Here is a 13,437-nt window from a genome sequence, read left to right as displayed (position 1 = left end):
GAGTGTCGTTTGAATTAAAGATACAAGTGATTTTGGGGGAGGGAGGGGGAGTGAGCTGAACTAATTTCCTCGTCATCAATGACTGTTTCCCATGTTTCATTGGAGCTATTATATCTTGCTTCGCTTGAGCATAATCAAAAGTATAGTACATTGTCTAAAAACGAGATTTATTGATGCAGTTGGGGAGAGTGGAATGATGGGGGTGGGGGTGGCTAAAGAAAAGCGGTATAAGGCGTGTGTCTTTTGAGGAGAATTTGACGGGGATAAAGGCAGATGAGGAACTAATGTGTCATCACCCATCAATCTTTCTCTCGTTTGGGACGTCTTCGCCGGTATTGTATTAGGAGTGTCATACACGGTCGTTAAGAACGTAGACGTTGAGGAGGTTTACCAAGAAAAATCATAAAATGAGAGCTAGAAAGAGCTAGCTAGGGGAAGAGAGAGAGAGAGAGAGAGAGAGAGAGAGAGATAGAGAGAGAGAGAGAGAGAGAGAGAGAGAGAGAGAGAGAGAGAGAGAGAGAGAGAGAGAGAGAGAGTGACAGAGACAGAGACAGAGAGCGTAAAATGGATGAATTACTTCATCATGAAGCTCACGCTCAAGTTTATGCATCCGACTGGAGCCTGTACACCCGATCTCGAAAGGAGAAACCAAAAATTCAAAACGGCAAGTTGTACTAGAACTATTTTCTCACTACATTTACAGAGAAAGTTGCAGGTCATGGTTTTATTCTACAAGCGAAGGGTGCTTCTACTGCACTAGCCAGTCAGAAGAAGAAAAAAAACTTGCAACTGATCCGAAGAAGCTATTCTCACATTAACACCAAGAGCATGCACAACATATAACCATGTGAGTGGTGCAGGAAGGCGTGGTAGGTGGTTCAGGAGAGGACGCGATAGGGATTTTACAGTTTATGACTTTGTTGAGGGATCATGTCTGGATAGATAATTTACTTTTACCCGTGAACCGCGTATCTCATTTTTCGCTCCCAAGGTGCTATTGCTGCCATGCAAGAACATAGTATGGCTGACAAGTGGAACATTGAATGAGGAAATAGATACTATCTGACAAGAAGAAGAGGAAGAGGAACGCGACTTCGGTTATCCAGCAATAGTGTGGGACAAAGGACACAGAATCAACAACAACAACAACAACAACAACTACAACAACAACAACAACAACAACAACGATATGTTACACCTTGATTTCAACAACACAACATCACCACACCAATTTAGCCTGATACGAACACCAAACCAAACCAACCAGCTAAGCGACTCAGCAACCAACCAGGCAGACAGCCAGTCAGCGAATTGATTAGATGGTCAGCCAGCCAACCCACCAACCAACTTTCCACTCACCAATCGACCACCTGCCCATCCAAAGTATGGCCGAAACACATGATTGTTATATAATTTATAATTTACTGTTGCACCGCGAAATCCCTGTTATCTCACATGCCAAGTAAGATGAGCTTATTTCACTGCATGGGTGGTACACAACACGAACTGATCTCTTATCATAGTCCTATACAGGTGCGAAAAACGGTTCAAGCACCGAGCAGACATGAAAAAAGAAATAACGAAGTCCGCTAAAGCGATGTTAAAACATCTCGTCAGCGTGCCCTCTGACTGTGCCCTATAGTTTGCTGTAACCGGCCGTTGACCAAGACAACGCAGGGGTGAGGGGGTGGGGGGAGAGGGAGGGGGAGGCGGGGGCTGTCAGCGCTGACCCGTTTCTGCAACCTAATTAGCATACATGCCTACAGCCAACCTAATTAGCATACATGCCTTCCTTAATTGAGTCTGTTGTTGACTTCGCAATAAAAGTCTTTTTTACGGAAAATTCAGTGCCAAAGCTTCGTGAAGTACATTGCCCCCAATTAATATCAGGCTATAATTCTTTGTTTCAGCATTGTTGTTAGATTATTAATCCATACATTTTTAATTCAGGAAATAATTAAGAATACAGTTAAACCACTTTTAATGAGAGAGACAAAAAAAAAAAAGGATTTATCTCGGACTAAACTGTCTAACCTCGACTTCTGCAGAAGATGACTATGCAAAGCACAGTTAGTTTATAAAAAGTTTGTGGGTAAATTTGTACAATTTCGCATTTCAAATCAACTGAAAGCCGCCATACTGTTTTTACTTTCTTTTCTTTCTTTCTTTCTTTCTTTATTTGGTGTTTAACATCGGTTTCAACCGTTCAAGGTTATATCGCGACGGAGGGAAGGGGGGTGATGGGATAGAGCCACTTGTCAATTGTTTCTTGTTCACAAAAGCACTAATAAAAAATTTGCTCCAGGGGCTTGCAACGTAGTACAATATATTACCTTACTGGGAGAATGCAAGTTTCCAGTACAAAGGACAACATTTCTTACATACTGCTTGACTAAAATCTTTACAAACATTGACTATATTCTATACAAGAAACACTTAACAAGGGTAAAAGGAGAAACAGAATCCGTTAGTCGCCTCTTACGACATGCTGGGGAGCATCGGGTAAATTCTTTCTCGTCCCAACTAATATGGGACTCCCCCTAACCCGCGGGGGACACTGTTTTTACTCAGCTGCATTTGGTCAGTTTGACTTTTCCATGCAGTTCTCTTGTTCTGATGAACTTGTTCTATCTTAAAGTCATATATAAAACAAGTCGCGTAAGGCGAAAATACAATATTTAGTCAAGTAGCTGTCGAACTCACAGAATGAAACTGAACGCAATGCGATTTTTCAGCAAGACCGTATACTCGTAGCATCGTCAGTCCACCGCTCATGGCAAAGGCAGTGAAATTGACAAGAAGAGCGGGGTAGTAGTTGCGCTAAGAAGGATAGCACGCTTTTCTGTACCTCTCTTTGTTTTAACTTTCTGAGCGTGTTTTTAATCCAAACATATCATATCTATATGTTTTTGGAATCAGGAACCGACAAGGAATAAGATGAAAGTGTTTTTAAATTGATTTCGACAATTTAATTTTGATAATAATTTTTATATATTTAATTTTCAGAGCTTGTTTTTAATCCAAATATAACATATTTATATGTTTTTGGAATCAGAAAATGATGGAGAATAAGATGAACGTAAATTTGGATCGTTTTATAAATTTTTATTTTTTTTTTACAATTTTCAGATTTTTAATGACCAAACTAAGTCATTAATTAATTTTTAAGCCACCAAGCTGAAATGCAATACCGAAGTCCGGGCTTCGTCGAATATTACTTGACCAAAATTTCAACCAAATTGGTTGAAAAATGAGGGCGTGACAGTGCCGCCTCAACTTTCACGAAAAGCCGGATATGACGTCATCAAAGACATTTATAAAAAAAATGAAAAAAACGTTCGGGGATTTCATACCCAGGAACTCTCATGTCAAATTTCATAAAGATCGGTCCAGTAGTTTAGTCTGAATCGCTCTACACACACACACAGACAGACAGACAGACAGACAGACAGACACACGCACATACACCACGACCCTCGTTTCGATTCCCCCTCGATGTTAAAATATTTAGTCAAAACTTGACTAAATATAAAAACCATATTTTGTTTGAAAGGTGTTTAACAAAAAGAACATTTCTAATTTATTTACCAAGATGGAGAGCACCCAGAAATCTTTAAACGGCGTAGTTCTTACCTTCAAAACAGATCTACTCACTATTTTAAATCTACATAGGATAAGACCTTCCCTCCTCTTCAACAAATACAACAAGTCGCGTAAGGCGAAAATACAATATTTAGTCAAGTAGCTGCCATTTTTCAGCAAGACCGTATACTCGTAGCATCGTCAGTCCACCGCTCATGGCAAAGGCAGTGAAATTGACAAGAAGAGCGGGGTAGTAGTTGCGCTAAGAAGGATAGCACGCTTTTCTGTACCTCTCTTTGTTTTAACTTTCTGAGCGTGTTTTTAATCCAAACATATCATATCTATATGTTTTTGGAATCAGGAACCGACAAGGAATAAGATGAAAGTGTTTTTAAATTGATTTGGACAATTTAATTTTGATAATAATTTTTATATATTTAATTTTCAGAGCTTGTTTTGAATCCGAATATAACATATTTATATGTTTTTGGAATCAGAAAATGATGGAGATTAAGATAAACGTAAATTTGGATCGTTTTATAAATTTTTATTTTTTTTTACAATTTTCCGATTTTTAATGACCAAAGTCATTAATTAATTTTTAAGCCACCAAGCTGAAATGCAATACCGAACCCCGGGCTTCGTCGAAGATTACTTGACCAAAATTTCAACCAATTTGGTTGAAAAATGAGGGCGTGACAGTGCCGCCTCAACTTTCACGAAAAGCCGGATATGACGTCATCAAAGACATTTATCAAAAAAATGAAAAAAAACGTTCGGGCATTTCATACCCAGGAACTCTCATGTCAAATTTCGTAAAGATCGGTCCAGTAGTTTAGTCTGAATCGCTCTACACACACACACACACACACAGACAGACGCACATACACCATACCCTCGTTTCGATTCCCCCTCGATGTTAAAATATTTAGTCAAAACTTGACTAAATACAAAAATCAACTCCCCCGGCTGCTTCAAGTTATTTTAAAGAAAATATTAATTTAAAAAAAAAACCACTCTTCACAAAAAGCAGTAAGAATATTGATCTTTGTCACGTGTCCAAGCGGAGGGATGGTCTTATTCCATGCGAAAGCCTGGGTAGAGCTGAGATAGTCAGCAGTGGTGTTTGCACAGGAAGCTCGAAGCGTTGTGCACGTACCTTTAAGCTGTTCTCTGCTTGTACCATTTCGGTCGTTGCTCGGCTTTTTATACCTGTTATTCCGTTGTTACATCGGCACCTTGTCTGTGTGAAGAATGTCCCCTATAAACTGTGTCTTGGTGTTGATTATGTTTGCTTTATTTGCCCAGAAAATCGGTCGGCAAACGGAGGGGGTCGTTATGGGAGATTCCACTGCACCTGCTATTCCGTTGTTACATCGACACAGTCCTTGTCTGCGTGAAGAATGTCCCCCATAAACTGTGTCTTGATGTTGATTATTTTTGCTTTCTTTGCCCAGAAAATCGGTCGGCAAACGGAGGGGGTCGTTTTTAGGAGGGGTCGTTATGGGAGGTTCCCCTGTACCTGTTATTCCGTCTTAACATAAACTGTGTCTCGGTGTTGATTATGATTTGCTTTATTTGACCGTCGAAAACAGTTTTGAATCTTATCTAACGAAGCACAACTGGAGCCGAAAATAACAGCCAGCAGGAGGTAAACTATTCAACTGTTTCAATACCTCGTCGAAATTACCTGAAGTGGTACACCCGCGTGTTTGTTTCTTGCGTATAACGATGTCACAGTGAGATACCACAAACACCAAAAACGTTTCTCAGCTTGTTGCCAAGCAAGGGGGGAATATACTCCTCTATTACTCCCCGATGCTAATATAAACAACATGCTGGCGTATCTGTCTTTGCCAGAGAAGTGAATATCAACAACACTTTCAATCTAGTTGCACGCATCATTTCGTCGTTGGCACGAACACAAACAATCTTATGTTAGGATGCCAGTACTTTTGTGCCTTCAATATTTTCTGGAAAAATGGTATGCAGTACCTGCTGTTGTTAGAGTTTTTATGGTCGTCCTTTTTCTTGTTAGTCTGTAGTAGAGTTCATCAAAGAGAGACTAAAATAAAAATAAAAGATAAGAAAATATCAACAAGTCGCGTAAGGCGAAAATACAACATTTAGTCAAGTAGCTGTCGAACTCACAGAATGAAACTGAACGCAATGCAACGCAGCAAGACCGTATACTCGTAGCATCGTCAGTCCACCGCTCACGGCATAGGCAGTGAAATTGACAAGAAGAGCGGGGTAGTAGTTGCGCAGGGAAGGATAGCACGCTTTTCTGTACCTCTCTTCGTTTCAACTTTCTGAGCGTGTTTTTAATCCAAACATATCATATCTATATGTTTTTGGAATCAGGAACCGACAAGGAATAAGATGAAAGTGTTTTTAAATTGATTTGGAAAATTTAATTTTGATAATAATGTTTATATATTTAATTTTCAGAGCTTGTTTTTAATCCGAATATAACATATTTATATGTTTTTGGAATCAGCAAATGATGGAGAATAAGATAAACGTAAATTTGGATCGTTTTATAAAAAACATATTTTTTTTACAATTTTCATTTAATGACCAAAGTCATTAATTAATTTTTAAGCCACCACGCTGAAATGCAATACCGAAGTCCGGGCTTCGTCGAACATTACCCGACCAAAATTTCAACCAATTTGGTTGAAAAATGAGGGCGTGACAGTGCCGCCTCAACTTTCACGAAAAGCCGGATATGACGTTATCAAAGACATTTATCAAAAAAATGAAAAAAACGTCTGAGGATATCATACCCAGGAACTCTCATGTCAAATTTCATAAAGATCGGTCCAGTAGTTTAGTCTGAATCGCTCTACACACACACACACACAGACAGACAGACAGACAGACAGACAGACAGACAGACAGACACACATACACCACGACCCTCGTCTCGATTCCCCCCTCTATGTTAAAACATTTAGTCAAAATTTGACTAAATGTAAAAACCGGGCTGGGCGTTTACTAGGTAGTGACCCCTCTGCACAACTTTTGGCCAAAAGTGGAGGGTGGGCGTTTGCTAGATACTGGGCGTTTGCTAGGGATTTTACGGTATATGCAATCTTGGACTACCCCCCGCGGGTTAGGGGGAAGAATTTACCCGATGCTCCCCAGCATGTCGTAAGAGGCGACTAACGGATTCTGTTTCTCCTTTTACCCTTGTTAAGTGTTTCTTGTATAGAATATAGTCAATGTTTGTAAAGATTTTAGTCAAGCAGTATGTAAGAAATGTTAAGTCCTTTGTACTGGAAACTTGCATTCTCCCAGTAAGGTCATATATTGTACTACGTTGCAAGCCCCTGGAGCAATTTTTTGATTAGTGCTTTTGTGAACAAGAAACAATTAACAAGTGGCTCTACCCCATCCCCCCCCTTTCCCCGTCGCGATATAACCTTGAACGGTTGAAAACGACGTTAAACACCAAATAAAGAAAGAAAAAATAAAGACAGAATCTTGGACTATCAGGTTGCTTCAGCAGTGTAAACCAGTATTTCACACAGCTGACTGCAGAGTTAATATACAGCGGATATCTTCCAAATTCACCGTACACAATGTTGTTTGGAGTTCGAATTGTCACTTTCAGAAACTGTTTACAAACAAACAGGGGGACCCTTTCCACAGAGTCATACTTTATATATTCCCATAGCTCTGAACCGTTACACTTTGTCCTTTAGATCTTCATGGGATATACTGGTTACAACACTCGTGATTTTTTATATGGCTTGTATTTCAGTCAAGATCCAGCGGGAATATCAAAGGGACTCAGAGGCTCGTGAGTCCCTTGATATTCATCCGCTGGGTCTTGACTGAAATACAAGCCATATAAAAAACCACTCGTGTTGTAACCTATACATATATATAAGACACGCTCTGTTTTGCAAGTCTGGCTTCATACCCTTTCACACATCAGCCAATCAAAAACAAGGTTACCCACTTTCAAACGAATACAAGCAGCGTATATAGATCTACATTTTGATACTTGAATCATCTTCTAGAAGATAATGACAGACATGACTTGATATTTATAGGTAGTGAAGAGAGAGAGAGAGAGAGAGAGAGAGAGAGACAGAGACAGAGACAGAGACAGAGACAGAGACAGAGACAGAGAGACAGAGAGAGACAGAGAGAGACAGAGGCAGAGACAGAGACAGAGAATACTATTAAATAAAGATTAGTATTCTTGAGACACAGATGATCTGACCATGTTGTTATCAAATCATTCTTGTTATTGGCTTTATTGCTCTTTCTTCCTTCTTTTCCTTCCTTTTTTTCCAATAGACAATTTTTGGAAATAACTCTGTCACTGCTGCATGACCGTTCGGCACAGTTATGACGCTTGAAGCTCGGACACATATTTCGGCTTCCGGTTCCGGCCAACAGGTGCTCGAAGTAAACAAGCAAGAAGCGAGGAGAGAAACTCGGTCCAAACATTATATATGCGTTGCTCTTAGGGAAAGGGTGATTCTGATTATCGATACCTTGCGCGTCAATACATCAGTTTCTTCCCATTTTTGACACGTGACATTATACACCAGTCACTAGCGAGAGGGTATGTCTCACACTCGTGTACGGGAACCACTAGGTGTTTGTATGAGTTAAGCAAGGGTACGCACTGCACTCTTTCACAACCAATACAAACCCGACAGAGTTATTTCCGGAATAATCTGTGTCTGTCTTTTTGTCCGTCTGTTGATCAGTCTGCCTTTTGTCTGTCTTCTTGTCAGCGCGTCCGTCTGTTTTTCTACATGCCTGTCTTTCTGTCTGTCTTATTGTTCGTCCCTTTGTCCCGTCTTTTTGTTCGTCCCTTTGTCCCGTCTTTTAATTGTTTGTCCCTTTGTCCCGTCTTTTTGTTCGTCCCTTTGTCCCGTCTTTTTGTTTGTCTCTTTGTCCCGTCTTTTTGTTTGTCTCTTTGTCCCGTCTTTTTGTTCGTCCCTTTGTCCCGTCTTTTAATTGTTTGTCCCTTTGTCCCGTCTTTTTGTTCGTCCCTTTGTCCCGTCTTTTTGTTCGTCCCTTTGTCCCGTCTTTTTGTTTGTCTCTTTGTCCCGTCTTTTTGTTCGTCCCTTTGTCCCGTCTTTTTGTTCGTCCCTTTGTCCCGTCTTTTTGTTTGTCCCTTTGTCCCGTCTTTTTGTTCGTCCCTTTGTCCCGTCTTTTTGTTTGTCTCTTTGTCCCGTCTTTTTGTTCGTCCCTTTGTCCCGTCTTTTTGTTCGTCCCTTTGTCCCGTCTTTTTGTTTGTCCCTTTGTCCCGTCTTTTTGTTTGTCTCTTTGTCCCGTCTTTTTGTTCGTCCCCTTGTCCCGTCTGTTTGTTCGTCCCTTTGTCCCGTCTTTTTGTTCGTCCCTTTGTCCCGTCTTTTTGTTCGTCCCTTTGTCCCGTCTTTTTGTTTGTCCCTTTGTCCCGTCTTTTTGTTCGTCCCTTTGTCCCGTCTTTTTGTTTGTCTCTTTGTCCCGTCTTTTTGTTCGTCCCTTTGTCCCGTCTTTTTGTTCGTCCCTTTGTCCCGTCTTTTTGTTTGTCCCTTTGTCCCGTCTTTTTGTTTGTCTCTTTGTCCCGTCTTTTTGTTTGTCCCTTTGTCCCGTCTTTTTGTTCGTCCCTTTGTCCCGTCTTTTTGTTCGTCCCTTTGTCCCGTCTTTTTGTTCGTCCCTTTGTCCCGTCTTTTTGTTTGTCCCTTTGTCCCGTCTTTTTGTTCGTCCCTTTGTCCCGTCTTTTTGTTCGTCCCTTTGTCCCGTCTTTTTGTTCGTCCCTTTGTCCCGTCTTTTTGTTTGTCCCTTTGTCCCGTCTTATTGTTCGTCCCTTTGTCCCGTCTTTTTGTTTGCATGCCTGCCTTCATATTTGTCTGTCTGTCCGACCTTCTGTCTCTCTCTGTTTATCTGTCTTTGTCTGTCTGTCTGTCTGTCTGTCCGACCTTCTGTCTCTCTCTGTTTATCTGTCTTTGTCTGTCTGTCTGTCTGTCTGTCTGTTTGTCTTTTTTTCTGTCTGTCTGTCTGTCGTGTCTGTCTGTCTGTCTGTCTGTCTGTCCGACCTTCTGTCTCTCTCTGTTTATCTGTCTTTGTCTATCTGTCTGTCTGTCTGTCCGTCTGTCGTGTCTGTCTGTCTGTCTGTTTGTCTTTTTGTCTTTTTGTCTGTCTGTCTCATTCAGTAGCATGTCGTTTCAGTTTCTCCTCCTTCCTTCCTCTTTTCTTTCCGCTTTCATCATTAGAATTACTATACCCCAAAGCATGTCCTTCATTACCCCCACCACCATTTCCCACCCCAACACCTGACATTCTGCTTCTTTTCCCTCCCTTAAGCTAAGGTCCCACTATCACGAATATGTTGGCGAATCACAACGAGTTACTACGATTTTGCCACAACGATGTTTGCCACGAATGATTGCGAAAAACCGGCCGATCAAGAACAAAGTAATACGAACCACAACGACCTCGGCAATTTTCTCCACGAATCCCAAATCGTTGTAGTTCGCCGTCAAAATTCGTGACAGTGGGACCTGGGCTTAAATACGGCACCACATGACCCAAATAGCTCGACGACTTTTACAAGTGAGCACCTACTCCAACGGTAATTGTAACACGACAAGACCTCTCCACTGCATCTAGGGGGTACCAAGCAACGGTCACTTTCCCTGGAGTACGTCTTCCAATCTGCTGTAGTACGCTTTCAGAATGTGTTCTATTTCCTGAACACTTTATCGACGAACATCCAAAGTGAAGCCGATCAGGAGAGAGTTCTGCGGTGGAGGGAAATGTGTGCACGTGTGTGTGGGTGAGAACTAGGGAAACAAAAATAAAGAGAGAGAGAGAGAGAGAGAGAGAGAGAGAGAGAGAGAGAGAGAGAGAGAGAGAGAGAGAGAGAGAGAGAGAGAGAGAGAGAGGGAGAGAGAGGGGTAAAGAGAGAGAGATAGGTCGGGAAAGAGAAAGAGAGAGAGAGAGGGGGTGAATAGAGAGAGAGAGAGAGAGAGAGAGAGAGAGAGAGAGAGAGAGAGAGAGAGAGAGAGAGAGAGAGAGAGAGAGAGAGGGGAGAGAGGGGGAGAGAGGGTGAAAGATATATAATTGGGGAAAGAGCACCCATTGCACACCGGTTCGACCGAAATTAAGTTTAAGAATAAATTCCTGTTGTGCAGCGGGTTAAAGTATACCCTCATACCTCGGAGATATACCTTCACTCGGTCTGAACGACCTCACGTGACATATGTTATATGGTGGAAGAGAATGCTGTCGCTTATTTTCCTTCTGAGGATGAGGGTTTAACATGGATCGGGAACTTACAGGACAACCGCGGCTGTGCTTGCAAGTTTGGATAGTTCTTTCCGTGACTGAGCATCGTTTCAGTCTTACCGAACTGAGGGTGGAAAATAAGCGACAGCGCTAGCATTCTCTTCCACCATATAACATGTCACGTGAGGTCGTTCAGACCGGAGTGAAGGTATCTCTCCGAGGTATGAGGGTATACTTTAACCCGCTGCACAACAGGAATGTATTGATACCTTATGTTCGGTCGTACCGGTGTGTAATACCTCCAAAGAGAGAGAGGGGGTGAATAGAGAGAGAGAGAGGGGGGAGAGAGGGTGAGAGAGGGTGAAAGAGAGAGAGATATAAGTGGGGAAAGAGAGAGAGAGAGACAGAGAGAGAGAGAGAGGGGGGGGAAGAGAGAGACAGAGACAGAGAGAGAAAGGGGGGAAAGAGAGAGAGAGAGAGAGAGAGAGAGAGAGAGAGAGAGAGAGAGAGAGAGAGAGAGAGAGAGAGAGAGAGAGAGAGAGAGAGAGAGAGAGAGAGAGGGCACTGGTTCAGCAGATTCCAAGGGCACTGAGACCCCCGACAGGTTACCATCTCAGAAACAGATGCTGCGATATCAATCAATCAATCAATCAATATGAGGCTTATATTGCGCGTATTCCGTGGGTACAGTTCTAAGCGCAGGGATTTTTATTTATTTTTTATAATCTTTTTTTATGCAATTTATGGTAACGCAACCCCTGACAAAGGTGTCTAGCTGATCAAACGAAGTTCAAACGTATATATCAACTGTGTCTTCTAATTTCCTGTAACATTCAGTGGTTTTTTTCTCTGTTAAATCGGATCATTGCAACTGAGATTTTGTACTCGATAATCTTGCCGTTAAGACTGAAAAATGATGTTAGTATCATCGTGGGAAAATGTTGAGACTTGATTCTAACAGTAAACCCTGAGCGTCCAGGAACCTTGTTGGACCCGAGATATTGCAATAACACATATGGGTAACTAACAGCTACAAATGCAATGGACGTCAAGGCACACCCAGTCTCGAGGCTGTCAGTCGCTTATTATGTTTATCTGTTTAAATCAACTAATTTCTTACCAATCGAATAACATAAACGCCTGAAAACAACGGTTAATATTTTCATAATTGTAATCCATGTGCAGACGAAGAATAAGGTGATTTGAGCCACTCATTTATGAATGCAGCCTTATTACAAGAAAGACAGAAGCAATGTGGTTGGGATCGAGCATAGCGAGGGGTGAGTTATGCTTTGACTTGAATTGGAAAAATAAAATAAAGCTATTGGGTATATTTTTCTGTAATAGTGTACCCGCATCAAACCTCTCAGAAAACTGGGAAAGCCGTATTGAAAACATGAGCCGCGTCATAAGCACGTGGCATAGAAGGAATCTTGGATATTTAGCCATCTAGGTAGACATATAATGATTATGCAGAGCTTGTTTAAAACTCTTTAGTGAGGTTAATGATCTTATTACAGACGGAATGGAGTTCCACACCATAGAGCCAGAGAAGGCTTGACTGGTTTTGAACAAATCAATCCAGGGTGCTAGAAAATTGATAGACCCGTATCTTTCCGGGTGACTCTGTGAAATAAGTCCTGAATATAGTTGGGCACTTCGCCATGATATACTTTGTACATCATTACAGTCTTATTAAACTGTAACTGTTTAACTAGCGGCAGGTAGTTTAGATTCTTTAACTTCAAATCAGCTGATAATTCTGGACCATTTAACATGATTTTAGCTGCCCGACGATGTAGAGAGTTTATTTTTTTTATGTAAATATCAGCGACGCCATCCCAAAGAATTGATGCGTAATTAATATGGGATAAGATGTGGGCATGATAAAATAGTTTTAGTGTTGCGATATCGACATATTGCTTTAACTTTGATAGCAGAAACAAATTCTTGGATACTTTTTGACAAATATAATGTACATGAGATTCCCATTTTAATTCTTGATCGACTATCACACCCAAAACACGATGTTCCGTTACCTGCTGAACAGGTTGTGATTCCAGAGAAAGATTTAAATTAAGAGGTCGTGACTGGTGTTTTTGTCTTGTTGTAATAATCATGTTTTTTGTCTTCCCTGGGTGCACTATCATAAAATTCTGGTTACACCAATTGTTGACTTCATTCAGACTAGACTGTAAGGAAACTTCAATTTCTTGAACAGTCCTACAACTTGTGTGAAGCGTCGAATCATCTGCAAAAAATTCCGTTTTAACTTTTGAATTAGATATATGAAGGGGGAGGTCATTAATGAATACACAAAACAAAATAGGCCCTAACACTGACCCCTGGGGGACTCCACTCTTTAAACATCCTTTGGGAGATGTTTTACCGTTTATAGAAACATACTGTGTTCTGTTGACAAGATATGATTTAAAGAATGAACACGTTGCGGGATTGTTCACGTACAATGCGAGTTTATGTAAAAGTAATGTGTGATCTACAAGATCAAAAGCTTTCTTAAAATCAAGAAATACAGCCCCTGATATGTCCGAACGATTAATTGCCGATAGCCAGTTATCACATAGTGATGAAAGAGCTGTACTACAGGAATGT

The sequence above is a fragment of the Littorina saxatilis genome, linkage group LG10 (assembly GCF_037325665.1).
Source record: "Littorina saxatilis isolate snail1 linkage group LG10, US_GU_Lsax_2.0, whole genome shotgun sequence".
NCBI lineage: Eukaryota > Metazoa > Mollusca > Gastropoda > Littorinimorpha > Littorinidae > Littorina > Littorina saxatilis.
This window is presented reverse-complemented; position numbering follows the sequence as displayed.